Source organism: Orycteropus afer, unplaced genomic scaffold, assembly GCF_000298275.1.
Source record: "Orycteropus afer afer isolate SDZICR_OR568_19922 unplaced genomic scaffold, OryAfe1.0 scaffold00054, whole genome shotgun sequence".
Taxonomy (NCBI): Eukaryota; Metazoa; Chordata; class Mammalia; order Tubulidentata; family Orycteropodidae; genus Orycteropus; species Orycteropus afer.
Genome location: NW_006921641.1, coordinates 14590532 through 14602443, shown reverse-complemented (window position 1 = coordinate 14602443; position 11912 = coordinate 14590532).

Below are 11912 nucleotides of genomic sequence, written 5' to 3'. Positions count from 1 at the left end.
TTCCTTCCGAGGAGTGGCTGGTGGGTTTGAACCGCCAGCCTTCTGGTTAGCAGTCAAGTGCTTTAGCCACTATGCTACCAGAGCTCCTAGGTATACTTTAGCATCATAAAATATCCATTGCTCAGGTTTCCAGTTGTCTCACTAACACATAAAAACAATTTCTATATAACACTTTGTGTGTCTAAACCAGGATCTGAATAAAGTCCATACTTTGTGACTGGTTGGTATGTCATTTGTCTCTTTTAATCTATAATTGCCTTTCTACCTCTTTCTACCTTACAATTTATTTTTGAAGGACCAAACAATCTTGATAATAAAATAATATTTAGTAGAGATAAATAGATATAAAATTTTTTTTTTGTTTTTGTTGTTGTTAGATGTCATGGAATTGGCTCCAACTCATAGTGACCCTATGAACAACAGAACGAAAAACTACCCAGTCCTCCATGACCATGTATACGGTTGGCAGGCAATATTTCTACAAGTATATTAGTATGTTGTGTAAGAATTTCTAGGTATATAGTAGAGCTGACAAGGGACAAGGTTGTAGTCACTTCTTGACCACAGCTCACTACCCAGAGGGAGCAAGTAGTTGGACCTGTGGGCTTGGGAACATGGTCACAGAGAACATCAAGCTCAATTGCCATAACATACTACACAAAACATTGTTCCACCTCCTACTTTGGTGAGTAGTGACTAGAATCTTAAAAGCTTGCAAATAGCCATCTAGATGCAATGATGGATCTCTCCTCATGCAGAGAAAAGAAGAATGAAGGAAACCAAAAATTCATGGAACCAATTAGTCCAAGTGACTGGTAGACCATACGATCCTCAGCCTATATGACTATGAGACCAGAAGAACTAGATGGTGCCCAGCTACTGCTGTCAGTCACTTGGAGGGTGATCTATGTAGGAGATCCTGGATAGAATGGGAGAACAATGTGGAACAAAACTCAAAAATCATTTAAATAAATAAATAAATAAAGGGACCAGGTTTGCTGGTCTGATAGATCCTGGTGGAACCACTGAGATGATGGCCTCAGGGAGCTCTGGTAGCATAGTGGCTAAGACACTTGCCTGCTAATCAGACGGCTGGTGGTTCAAACCCACCAGCCACTCCTCGGAAGGAAGGTTGGGCAATCCTACTTCCGTAGTGATAACTGCCTCGGAAACCCAAGGAGGTGTCGCTATGAGTCGGGTTTGACTCGACGGCACATAACAACAACAACAACAACAGCTGCCCTTCAGGTCTGGAATTAAACCCACTCCTGTGGCTTCCAGCGAAACAAAAGACAAGCATAGGAGCTGAACATTTACATTAGGTAGATACACTCTTGGAGAGATCAATCATGGGAGAATAGAAGGGCTGGGGAGCAGGAATGCATGGGAGGGAAGGACATAGGGAAGAAGTGGCTATGGGATGGAAGTGGGAGGAGAGCTGTTGCATTGTGGGAGACTGCAGTCAATGTCATGAGACAAAGTGTATATGAACTGCCATATGGAAGATGAATTCACTCTGTAAACTTTCACCCAAATCACAAAACAAACAAACAAAAAATACCCAGTCCTGCACCATCCTCACAATTGTTGCTATACTTGAGCCCATGGTTGCAGCAACTTGTCAATCCATCTCATTGAGAGTCTTCATCTTTTTTGCTCACCCTCTGCTTTACCAAGTATGATATCCTTTTCCAGGGACTGGTCCCTCCTGACAATATGACCAAAGTACAAGAAGCTAAGTCTTACCATCCTCGCTTCGAAGAACATTCCTGGCTGTACTTCATTTGAGAGATTTGTTTGTTTTTCTGTCAGTCCATGCTATATTCAATATTGTTTTCCAAAATCATCGCTCAAATGCATCAATTCTTCTTTGTTCTTCCTTTTTCTTTCATTGTCCAGCTTTCACATGCACTTGAGGTGAATGAAAATACCATGGCTTCAGGCACACTATAGTCTTCAAAGTGACATCTTTGTCCTTTAATACTTTACAGAGATCTTTTGCAGCAGATTTGCTCAATGCAATAGTTGTTTGATTTCTTGACTGCCACTTCTGTAGGTGTTGACTGTGGATTCCAGTAAAATGAAATCTTTGACAACTTGAGGCTTTTCTCCATTTTTTGTGATGTTGCTTTTTGGTCCAGTTGTGAAGATTTTTGTTTTCTTTATGCTGAGGTGTAAGCCATACTTAAGGTTGTAGTTTTTGATCGTCATCAGTAAGTACTTCCAGTCCTCTTCACTTTCAGTAAGCAAAATCAAAACCAAACTCACTGCCATAGTCAGTTCCAACTCATAGGGACCCCTTCTTGGGCTTCCAAAGCAGTATCTCTATGGAAGTAGATTGCCCAGTCTTCCTTCCAAGGAGTGGCTGGTGGGTTTGAACCACCAGCCTTCTAGTTAGCAGTCAAATGCTAACTAGTTAGCAGTCACCAGAACTCCCAGGCAAGATTGTGTCATTTGCATATCAAAGTTGTTAATGAGTCTTCCCCGAATACTGATGCCATGTTCTTCTTAATAGAGTCCAGTTTCTCAGATTATTTGCTCCACATACAGATTGTATAAGTATGGTGAAAAGATACCACCCTGATGCACACCTTTCCTGATTTTAAACCATGAACTGTCTATCCCCTTGTTCTGTAAAGTTAGATTTTATAAAATCAGGTATACTAGTACAAAATGTGGAAGGCTTATCTGCAGTTTATAAAAAAAAGGCCTATGATTTTTAATTGATCACAAACCCAAAAGAGTCAACACTAAGACACAGTTTCATATTACTTGGTTCCACAATCAATACCAATGGAAGCAGCACTCAAGAAATGATATATTGCACTGGGTAAAGATCTGCTGCAAAAGACCTATTTAAAGTGCTGAAGAGCAAAGATGTCTCTTTGAAGACTAAGGTGTGTCTAAGCCAAGCCATGGTATTTTCAATCACCTCATATGCATGTGAAAGCTGGACAATGAATAAGAAAGACTGAAGAAGAGTCAGTGCTGTTAAGTTGCAGTGTTGGCAAAGAATACTCAAAGTACCATGAACTGCCAGAAGAATGAATAAATCTGTCCTAGAAGAAGTTCAGCTGGACTATTCCTTGGAAGCAAGAATGGCCAGACTTTGTCTCACATACTTTGGTCATGTTATCAGAAGGGACCATTCCCTGGAGAAGGATGTCATACTTGGTAAAGTGTAGGGTCAGCAAAAAAGGGGAAGGCCTTCAAACAAAATGGCTTGACACAGTGGCTGCAAAGATGGGCTCAGGAATAGCAAGGATTGTGAGGCTGGCACAGGACTGGATGGTGTTTCATTCTGTTGTACATGGGATCACTGTGAGTCAGAGCTGACTCAATGGCACCTAAGAACAACACAACAACAGGTTGGGAGATGATCAGAAAATAAATGGTCCATGTGGGACTCAATGGGAAAGTAGGCTTGAATGCCAAGAATCAAAACCTGAGCACTGGGGTAGTGCTTAGTCTCAGACCAAAAGCTTTGATATCAGTCCTATCTGAGCAGGAGCCAATCCCAGCAAAAGGTAAAGAAAACCAATTTGCATTGTACACCCACTAAGTGCTTTAAGGAGCACTGGTGGCACAAATGGTTAAGGAGCTGGCAGCTAATCAAAAGGTTGGCAGTTAGAACCCCACCCAGCTTCTCTGCTTGGAAAAAGGCCTGGCAATTTGCTTCTGTAAAAATTATAGCCTAGAATACCCTATGGGCAGTTCTACTCTGTCTCCTGGAGTCACTATGAGGCAAAAGCAACTCCACAACACCTAACAACAACAACCAAGTGCTTTACATATATTATATATATCACAATAACCCTGCAAGGTAGGTTTTTACTCCTACTTACAGGAGACAAACAGTGAGGCTAAGAAAGTTATTCCAGCCCAAGGTCACACACATCTATAAGTGTCAGAGCCAGGATTCAGGGCAGGCTGGCTTGGAAGCGTGAGAGAGGAGGTTGGTGTCAGGGAGCAGGCTAACCTTAGTGACTTAGCAATCAGGTGTCTATATCCTCGATGGTGATGCCATGCTCAGTCTGTACCAAGACCTGGGGAATATGCTGTGTGGACACTTCTATAGCTTCATGTCTGGCCCATGAAAAGGGTGTGTTGAGAGGACCCTTGTGTGATGCAATGAATTACTTTATATGGCTCCTCTAGCCAAGGTCTTTGTGACTCCCACTAGATGACTGGGTTGTTGTTGTTATTTTGCCATCGAGTCAGCCTCGACTCATAGTGACCCCTCCTCGGGTTTCCGAGGCAGTATCACTACAGAAGTAGATTGTCCAACCTTCCTTCTGAGGAATGGCTAGTGGGTTTGAACCACCAGCCTTCTGGTTAGCTGTCAAGTACTTTAGGCACTACACCACCAGAGGGGTGCTTTTTGGCCCACCATAGGAATTGGATAGCTTGCTAATAATGTGAATAAGTTACATGACACCCTTATGGGGGTGGGACTGTGTATGGTGGGACTATAAGGTTAATGGAACCCTAACATGGAGATTGGTCAATCTTTTTTTTTTTTTTTTTTTTTTTTTTTTAATTTTTTATTGTGGGTGAAGATTTACAGAGCAAATTCACTTTCCATACAGCAGTTCACATATACCTTGTCTCATGTCATTGACCACAGTTTACCACAATGCAACAGCTCCCCTCCAACTTCCTCCCCATAGTTACCTCTTTCCAGTGTCCATTCCTCCATACTTTCCTGCCCCATGAGCTGTCTCCCTGTGCATAAGCAGCCCTTCTTTCTCCCATGATTGTTCTCTCCAAGGCGTGTATCTGCTTGAGGTAAATGTTTAACTCACATGCCTGTATTTTGTTTGGCTGGAAACCACAGGTGTGGGTTCAATTCTAGACTTGAAGGGCAGCTAGTGGCCATAGTCTCAGAGGTTCCACCAGGCTCTATCGGACCAACAAACCTGGTCCCCACCTTTTTTTTTTTCCCTGAGATTTGTCAGTCTTGCCATTTGTTAGACTTAAAATGAGCCATCCAAGAAGGGGAAAGGGGGGACCTCACTGCCATCAAGAGACAAGAGCTGGGAATGAAGTGTGTCCTTGGACCCAAGATCTGTGTGCTGAGACAGCAGAGAGATGGCAAAAAAAAAAAAAAGAAAAAAAGAAAGAAAAAAACCTGGCACCAGAGACAGCAGAACCAAGAGACCGGCATGAAAAAGAGAGGCAGGCTTCTCAGCTCACAAAGCAAGAAAGCTGAGTGCCTTCAGGCAAGAGGCTTGCTGGCAGATTGGGGTGCCACTCTGGACATGGCAGAGCTAAAAGAGCTCTGTAATACAGGCCCAAGCAGGGCAGAGGTCAAGGCCAGAGAGAAGTGTGCCTGCCACACAGCTGAGAAGCTGTCTGGATTGAAGAACTGTATCCTGAGTTGTTTCTGATCCTGAATTGTAACCTGTTACTTCCCTAATAAACCCCATAATTGCACGTATTGTGTGTGAGTTCTGCATGGCCATTGCAACAGATTATGGAACCCAACAGAGAAATAGTGAGTGCCATAGACAGGTTGGTTTCAGAATTGATAACAAGTTTGAAGGGTGGCATGTCTGACCTCCAGCTCATAGGAACCAGTATTAAGCTGTTACTGTTGATTTTGATCCTCCTTTCTCCTTGTGAAGTTAGAGGTGGTCAGATGCCACCCCCGTGTCCTTTTTGTGCTGTGAGGGTACACTATGGAAACACAGACCAAGAATTTGGTTTCCACATTGCCTGGAGCCTGCTATCCTCTGGACTTGAACCTATGGGTCAATTCCTGCTCTGGGTTTGAGGAGGGATATTTTTATATTTTCATCTGCTTTTGTCTGAAAGCAAATCCCAGAGTTACTCAGAGAAACAAGTCTTTCCTTGGCAGTTGCTGGTGCTCCGCTCATCCTTCCTATCTAGGGACAGATTCCAGAGATGGTCTTTTAGCTCCAGGGGTTTGGGGATAGATGGTCTTTTAGATCCCTTCAGAGCTAAAGTTTCAGGCATAAGGTTGCTGTCCTGGAACCCAGTGCAAGAGTGGGAACACCACTGCGGAGGATGCTGGGACATTGCAGGGCTGGGCTGGCCCAACAGGTTCAGCTCAGCCAGGAAAGGGCAAGTTAGATCTGGCTCAGCAGGGAAGGTGGGGTAGGGGAGTGGTGCTGACTCAGGGCCTGGCAAGTCGGGTGACGATGAAGGACAGCTGTTGCCTGGATGTTTTTAGAAGACTTGGCTGCCAAAGGCTCTTCTGCACCTACTCAGAAGCAGGCAGGGAAAATAAGGCATCTTCTTAATATTAATATTAAAATATTAATACCTCTATGGGTGAGAGGCATTAATATCTGGTTATATTCCTATTGATTCCTCTTATGATGTACCTAGAAAATAGGAGCAGGTATCAGTCAAGAAGTCTCTGATTCCCCTTTGAGTCTTTTGAAAAATTACTATCCTTTTCTTCCTAGATAAGGATAGATACCCTATCACTCATAGAAGAGGATTCCACTCCCCTATTTTTTAGGCACCTTGCCAGGAATCCACAGTAGAGATTAAGAGAGCAGATTCTGAATTCAGGAGGGATGGAAATCACTTATTGTTTCTGATTTTGATCAAGTTTAATTAAAAAAAAAAAAGTTTATGTTCTGGTTACCTAATGCCACTCTAACAGAGTATACACAAATGGGATGGCTTTAACAAGCAGTTTATTCTCTTACAGTCTGGAGACTTTAAGTGTGAGTTCAAAGTGCTAGGCTCTAGGGGCTGAGTAGAAACCCCTCAACCTTGGGCTTCAGCTCTGCCTCCTGTTCCTGGCCCACTGAAACTGGAGGCTTTTCTTCACTCAGCTGCTGGCTGCTGAGGCTGACAAACCCAAGGTCAACAAGTAACAAGGCACAGTCCCAAAATTTCCAAACCATATGGCAGGCCATTAACTCAAGTCCATTGGAAGTCCCAAAGTTGGCAGAGCATGGCAGGCTGCTGAACAACAACATGGCTACATGCAGAGTTCAAGCATGCCAAAAGCTGGAGATCATTACCAAAGCTATTTCTTCTATACAGGAGGCACACCACATCCCTAAAGCAGCTACTCAGCTGCTTGTGGTAGATCCCACCATGGAGATGATTGCCAATCTCATCATGGGGAATAACTACCACCAGATGCCCAGCCACTCAGCCAGACCCAGTCAAGCCCAGCCAAGTTGACACACAACTTTAACTACCATAGTTTAATTATGGGAATTTTCAAATATATACAAATTCAACATAATAGTAAAATGAACTTCCACATATCCATATCCAATTTGAACACTTATCAACCCATGGCCAATCTTTTTCATCTATACTCCACTCACCCTTCCCCATTCACACAACTTATTTGAAAGAGACCCCAGGCATCATCTCATTTCTTCCCTCTCAACTTCTTTAAACTCTTGCTTCCTCATCTGAAAATGGGGATTATAATAGTCCCTTTCTCAAAGTATTACTATGAGGTCATTCATATAAAAGGCCAGGACAATGCAGTAGCTCAATAATGACCAAAACCAAACCAAACCCACTGCCATTAAGTTGACTCTGACTCACAGCAACCTTATAGGACAGAGAACTGCCCCACAGGGTTTCCAAGGAAACCTATGTTTCCTTTATGGAAACAGACTGCCTATCTTTCCCCTGCAGAGCAGGTGGTGGGTTTGAACCACTGAACTTTTGGTTATCAGCCCAATGCTTTGACCACAGTGCCAGCATAGCTCCTTCACATTAATGACTACTCATATCATTACATAAAATACACAATTAGGGAAAGCCAGTCTCTGTTACCCTACTGTCTTGCTACCTCTCTTTCTTCCTGGTGACCTTTCCTTCTGGCATCTGAGGAACCTCTCCCTTGGCAGTGCTGAGATCATATCAGGGTTAGAATGACCACCCAGCTGCCCATGCCTCAGGATATGCTGAGAGCACATGGGGCCTGAGTCTAGAAGAAGAGGCTAGAGGGAGGCCATAGAAAGCCGGGAAAGAAGGATCAAAACTGCAATACTCTTGGGAAAGAGGCTGGCAGACGGGCCTTGTTTGAGCAGAGGTGCAGCAAGTCCAAGTGGAAAGGCCAGCAGAAGATGGGAAAGAGAAAGCAGACATGGTGGGAATCTCAGAGAAAGTTGGAGTCACCTTAAGAGTTCTATCATAAACAAGTATGTCAGTTAGAGGTCTTGGCTGCAACAGAAACTGAGTTTGGCAGATAAAAGCAGAAAATGAATTCACTGAAAAGCTATTCAGCTCTCAGAAGTACTGAGAAGTCTGGAGAACCAGGCTCAAGAATAAGAGGCAGAGATAGGCCATACATATAATCTGTTGAGGCCAAAAAGTGAGGCCATCACACCCTGCCTGATAACCAGAGAAAACCTATAGCCCAGAGCACGTCTGAGGCCTGGATACCATGTGGTTCTGGTGTCCAAGGGTGACCCAGAAACCAACTGTTGCTGCTGCCCCCCTGCTGCCCTCTCAGGACATTCTCCCTGTGCCCGTTGCTTTGTGTTCTTAGCCCCTGAGTGAAGATTTTAGGCTTCTGATTGGTAGAGCCCAGCTGTCTAGATGTGTGTTTTGGAGTAGGGTGGGGTAGGGAAACAGAGCTGGGGAAAGTAATACAATAGGGGGAGGGCTATGGGTATGAAAAACTCATGGTGGAGAGTTTCCCAGTGAAAGGAAGAGGATTCAATTCTGGGCAGCCAAAGAGCTGACAAATGTCCTTTATACAAAGAAGTGAGTGTGAATATGGGCAATCAGTGGGGGGATGGCACTGGTAGGAACAGGGCAAAAAAAGCAGGAGCCTCATTTGGCTGCCAGGGACAGAGGATAGGTTTACCAGTGCCCTGAGGCAGGGAAAAAGTAGTGAACTCAGGATGCACAAGCTCCATGGGCAAGGATCTGGCTTCCTCTCAGGGGTACTCTGTACAGTAGGAATAGCTGCTCTCAGATGTTATCTCAGTATTGTCTGATGCAATTGGTATGCAGTGTGAGGGCTTTTACCTTGTGTTCCTGCCCTCTCTCTGGCTCCAGGAAAGAGATGGGGCAGCCTAACTGGGTGCTTATTCCAAAGAGCTGGAACAAGACAGAAAGGATCAAGAGCTGACAGCTGACAGCTGAGTTGAGCACCAAGCTTCATGAGCAGACAACTACATGAAATCTGAGCTCCCATGATCAAATAAGTCCATCACACATTTTAATATTTGCATATCTGTTGTTATGCTATGTGGTAATTATGTGTAAATAGCAAGCAGTCAGTCCTTTTAACCATATCAAATACCATTTTTTCTCACTTTGCTATTTTTCAACTATCTATAAGGAGTATCACTGTCAATTTTTCCCACCCCCATGTACAATTTAATCCTGTCTTAACTTTTGTTTTGTTTAAAAATTTCTATCTAGGGTGCAGGGCACTGAGTTAATCATATTCCTTACTTCTTAGTATACTGACCACTGAATCTTTCGTCTGTGCAAGGTTCCTCTTTATTCATTCCGTTTTATATTTCCCCCCTTCTTCCTTCCTCTGTCATTGTTCTCCCCCTCCATGGAATCCTTCTCTAATCTGTTTGATGTATGTTATTAAATATGTGTGAAACTTTGTAAATTATAAAGTATGGCTTTGTTTGTTTTTAATTTACGTGAATGGCATTGTATTAAGAATCATTTTGTGTTTCCTTTGCTTCTCCTTATGTTTTCTAGAGTTCTCCATGTTGTCAAATGTGCAGCTTGTTAGTAGCTTCTTATTACCTCACAGTATTCTATGGCATATAGAATAAGCCATGGGCAGGCCTGCTGAAGGCCCAATGGAGCAACAAAGAATTTTCTTCTGTGGTAGAACATTCATCCTCAAATGCTGCTTTGGCCCCTGCCCAAGCCTAATCCTATAAAAACTCAGTCCCAACTCTGAACTCAATTCACTGGCTTTCTTCCTCTGAGTGGGCTACACTCACCACCAGAATTTGTCTCTGTGAGGAATTACAAAAGCATTGCTCTTTGATTTGCTTGCTTCCTAGCTCATTGGTAAACTGAAGTGATAACAACCTTGTTCTGGGTCAGAGTTGCCATTCCAGCCAATCTCCAACCCTTTGTGATCTGGACTTACTCAGAGTGCATCTACCACATGTCACTTACTCATTCCCCTAGTAACAGACACTTAAGTTGCTTCCAGTGTTCTGTTACCACAATCAAGCCATGATGAACTCATGACAGAATTTCTCTGGGACATATCTAGGAATGGTTTGTGTCACAAGGATGCATATCATTTTAGTAAATATTGCCTGATTGCCTTCCAGAATGGTTGGACTAGATTATACTCCCACTAGCTATAAGATTCCTTACCTCTCCACATCCTCACCAACACTTACTGTTACCCGTCTTTCCAATTTTGGCCATTCCAATGGGTGGAAAGCATGAACTTACTGTTATTTCAAGGAGCTCTAGTGGCTCCAATCGGAAGAAGTTTGGGCAATCTACTTCTGTAGAGATACTGCCTCGGAAACCCAAGGAGAGGTCACTATGAGTAGGATCTGACTGGACAACAGGGAGTTTGGTTTTTTTGGTGAGTGGTTCAAACAGCTAAGACCTCAGCTGCTAACCTAAAGTATCTAGAGATCTTCATCCATAAAGATTACAACCAAGAAAATCTTATGGGGCAGTTCTACTCACTTAGGGTCACTATGAGTAGGAATGGACTCAACAATAATTGTTGTAATTGGCATTTCTCTGATTATAGATGAATTAGACTCTTTGAATTTCATATGCTTCATATGCCTTTTCATATACTTTTGTGAATTGACTATTTCTTTTCATTTTAAATTTGTGTATGTAAGATGTAATTTTTATCCTAACTTATTGTATAGCTTAAATAAGTTGAGAACAGTAACAATGCAAGGTTGATCTGGAAGGTGTTTTCTTCTCAATGAAGCACGAAACTACCTGAGTCTTAGAGAATATCCCAACTGGCCCTATTTCTGTAACCTTCTGACATGACCAAAGTAGGTCAGATGAAGTCTGACCATTCTCACTTCCAAGGAGCATTCTGGCTGCACTTCTTCCAGGAGAAATTTGTTAGTTCTTCTGGTAGTCCAGGGTACTATCAGTATTCTTCGCCAACACCACAACTCAAAAGCATGAACTCATCTTCAGTCCGCCTTATTCCTTGTCCAGATTTCACATGCATGAGGCTATTGAAAATACCATAGCTTGAGTTAGCCACACTTTAATCTTCAAGGAGACATCTTTGTTCTTCAGCACTTTAAAGAGTTAAAGTTGTTAGTATTCACATAATCTAAGAAATTTACATTTAAGCAATTCACTATATTGCATATTATTCTATGATTAAAATTGATAATAAGCATTGCTAAATATTCTGTATGATCTGGTACAGGAAGAGGTCCATGAGTTATCATATGGGGTGACATGAACCCTAGTGATGTCACTGAGTTGGTTAGGGCATTTCTGGATGGAACAAGATATTAGATGACTTCCAAGATTCCTTCTAATGCAGATGTAATTCAATTTAATAACATTTATTGAGCCCCTACTATATAAAAGACACTGGTCTAAGTATTATAAGAGATACAACAGTGGTTCCTGCTCTTAGTTTACAATCTTGTAGGGGGAAGAAAATCAAGATTTAATGATTAGCGGCTGGGGACCACAAGAAAGGCAGGATCCAAGTAAGGGGCAGGAGGCAAGGCTAGGCTGCAGCCCCCCCAGAGCCAGGAAAGGGAGGGAGTGGAGCAGATGGGGACCACAAAGTGGCAGGATCCAGGTAGGAATTAGGTAAGGGGAGGGCAGAGAGGTTTCCAGCAGCTAAGGGAGACAAACTTGTCTGTCAGTTTGTCATCCTGTGGGGTTTGCACGTTGCTGTGAGGCTTGAAGCTGTGCTACTGGTGTATCAAATGCCTTGCACCTGGTGCACAGGTTTC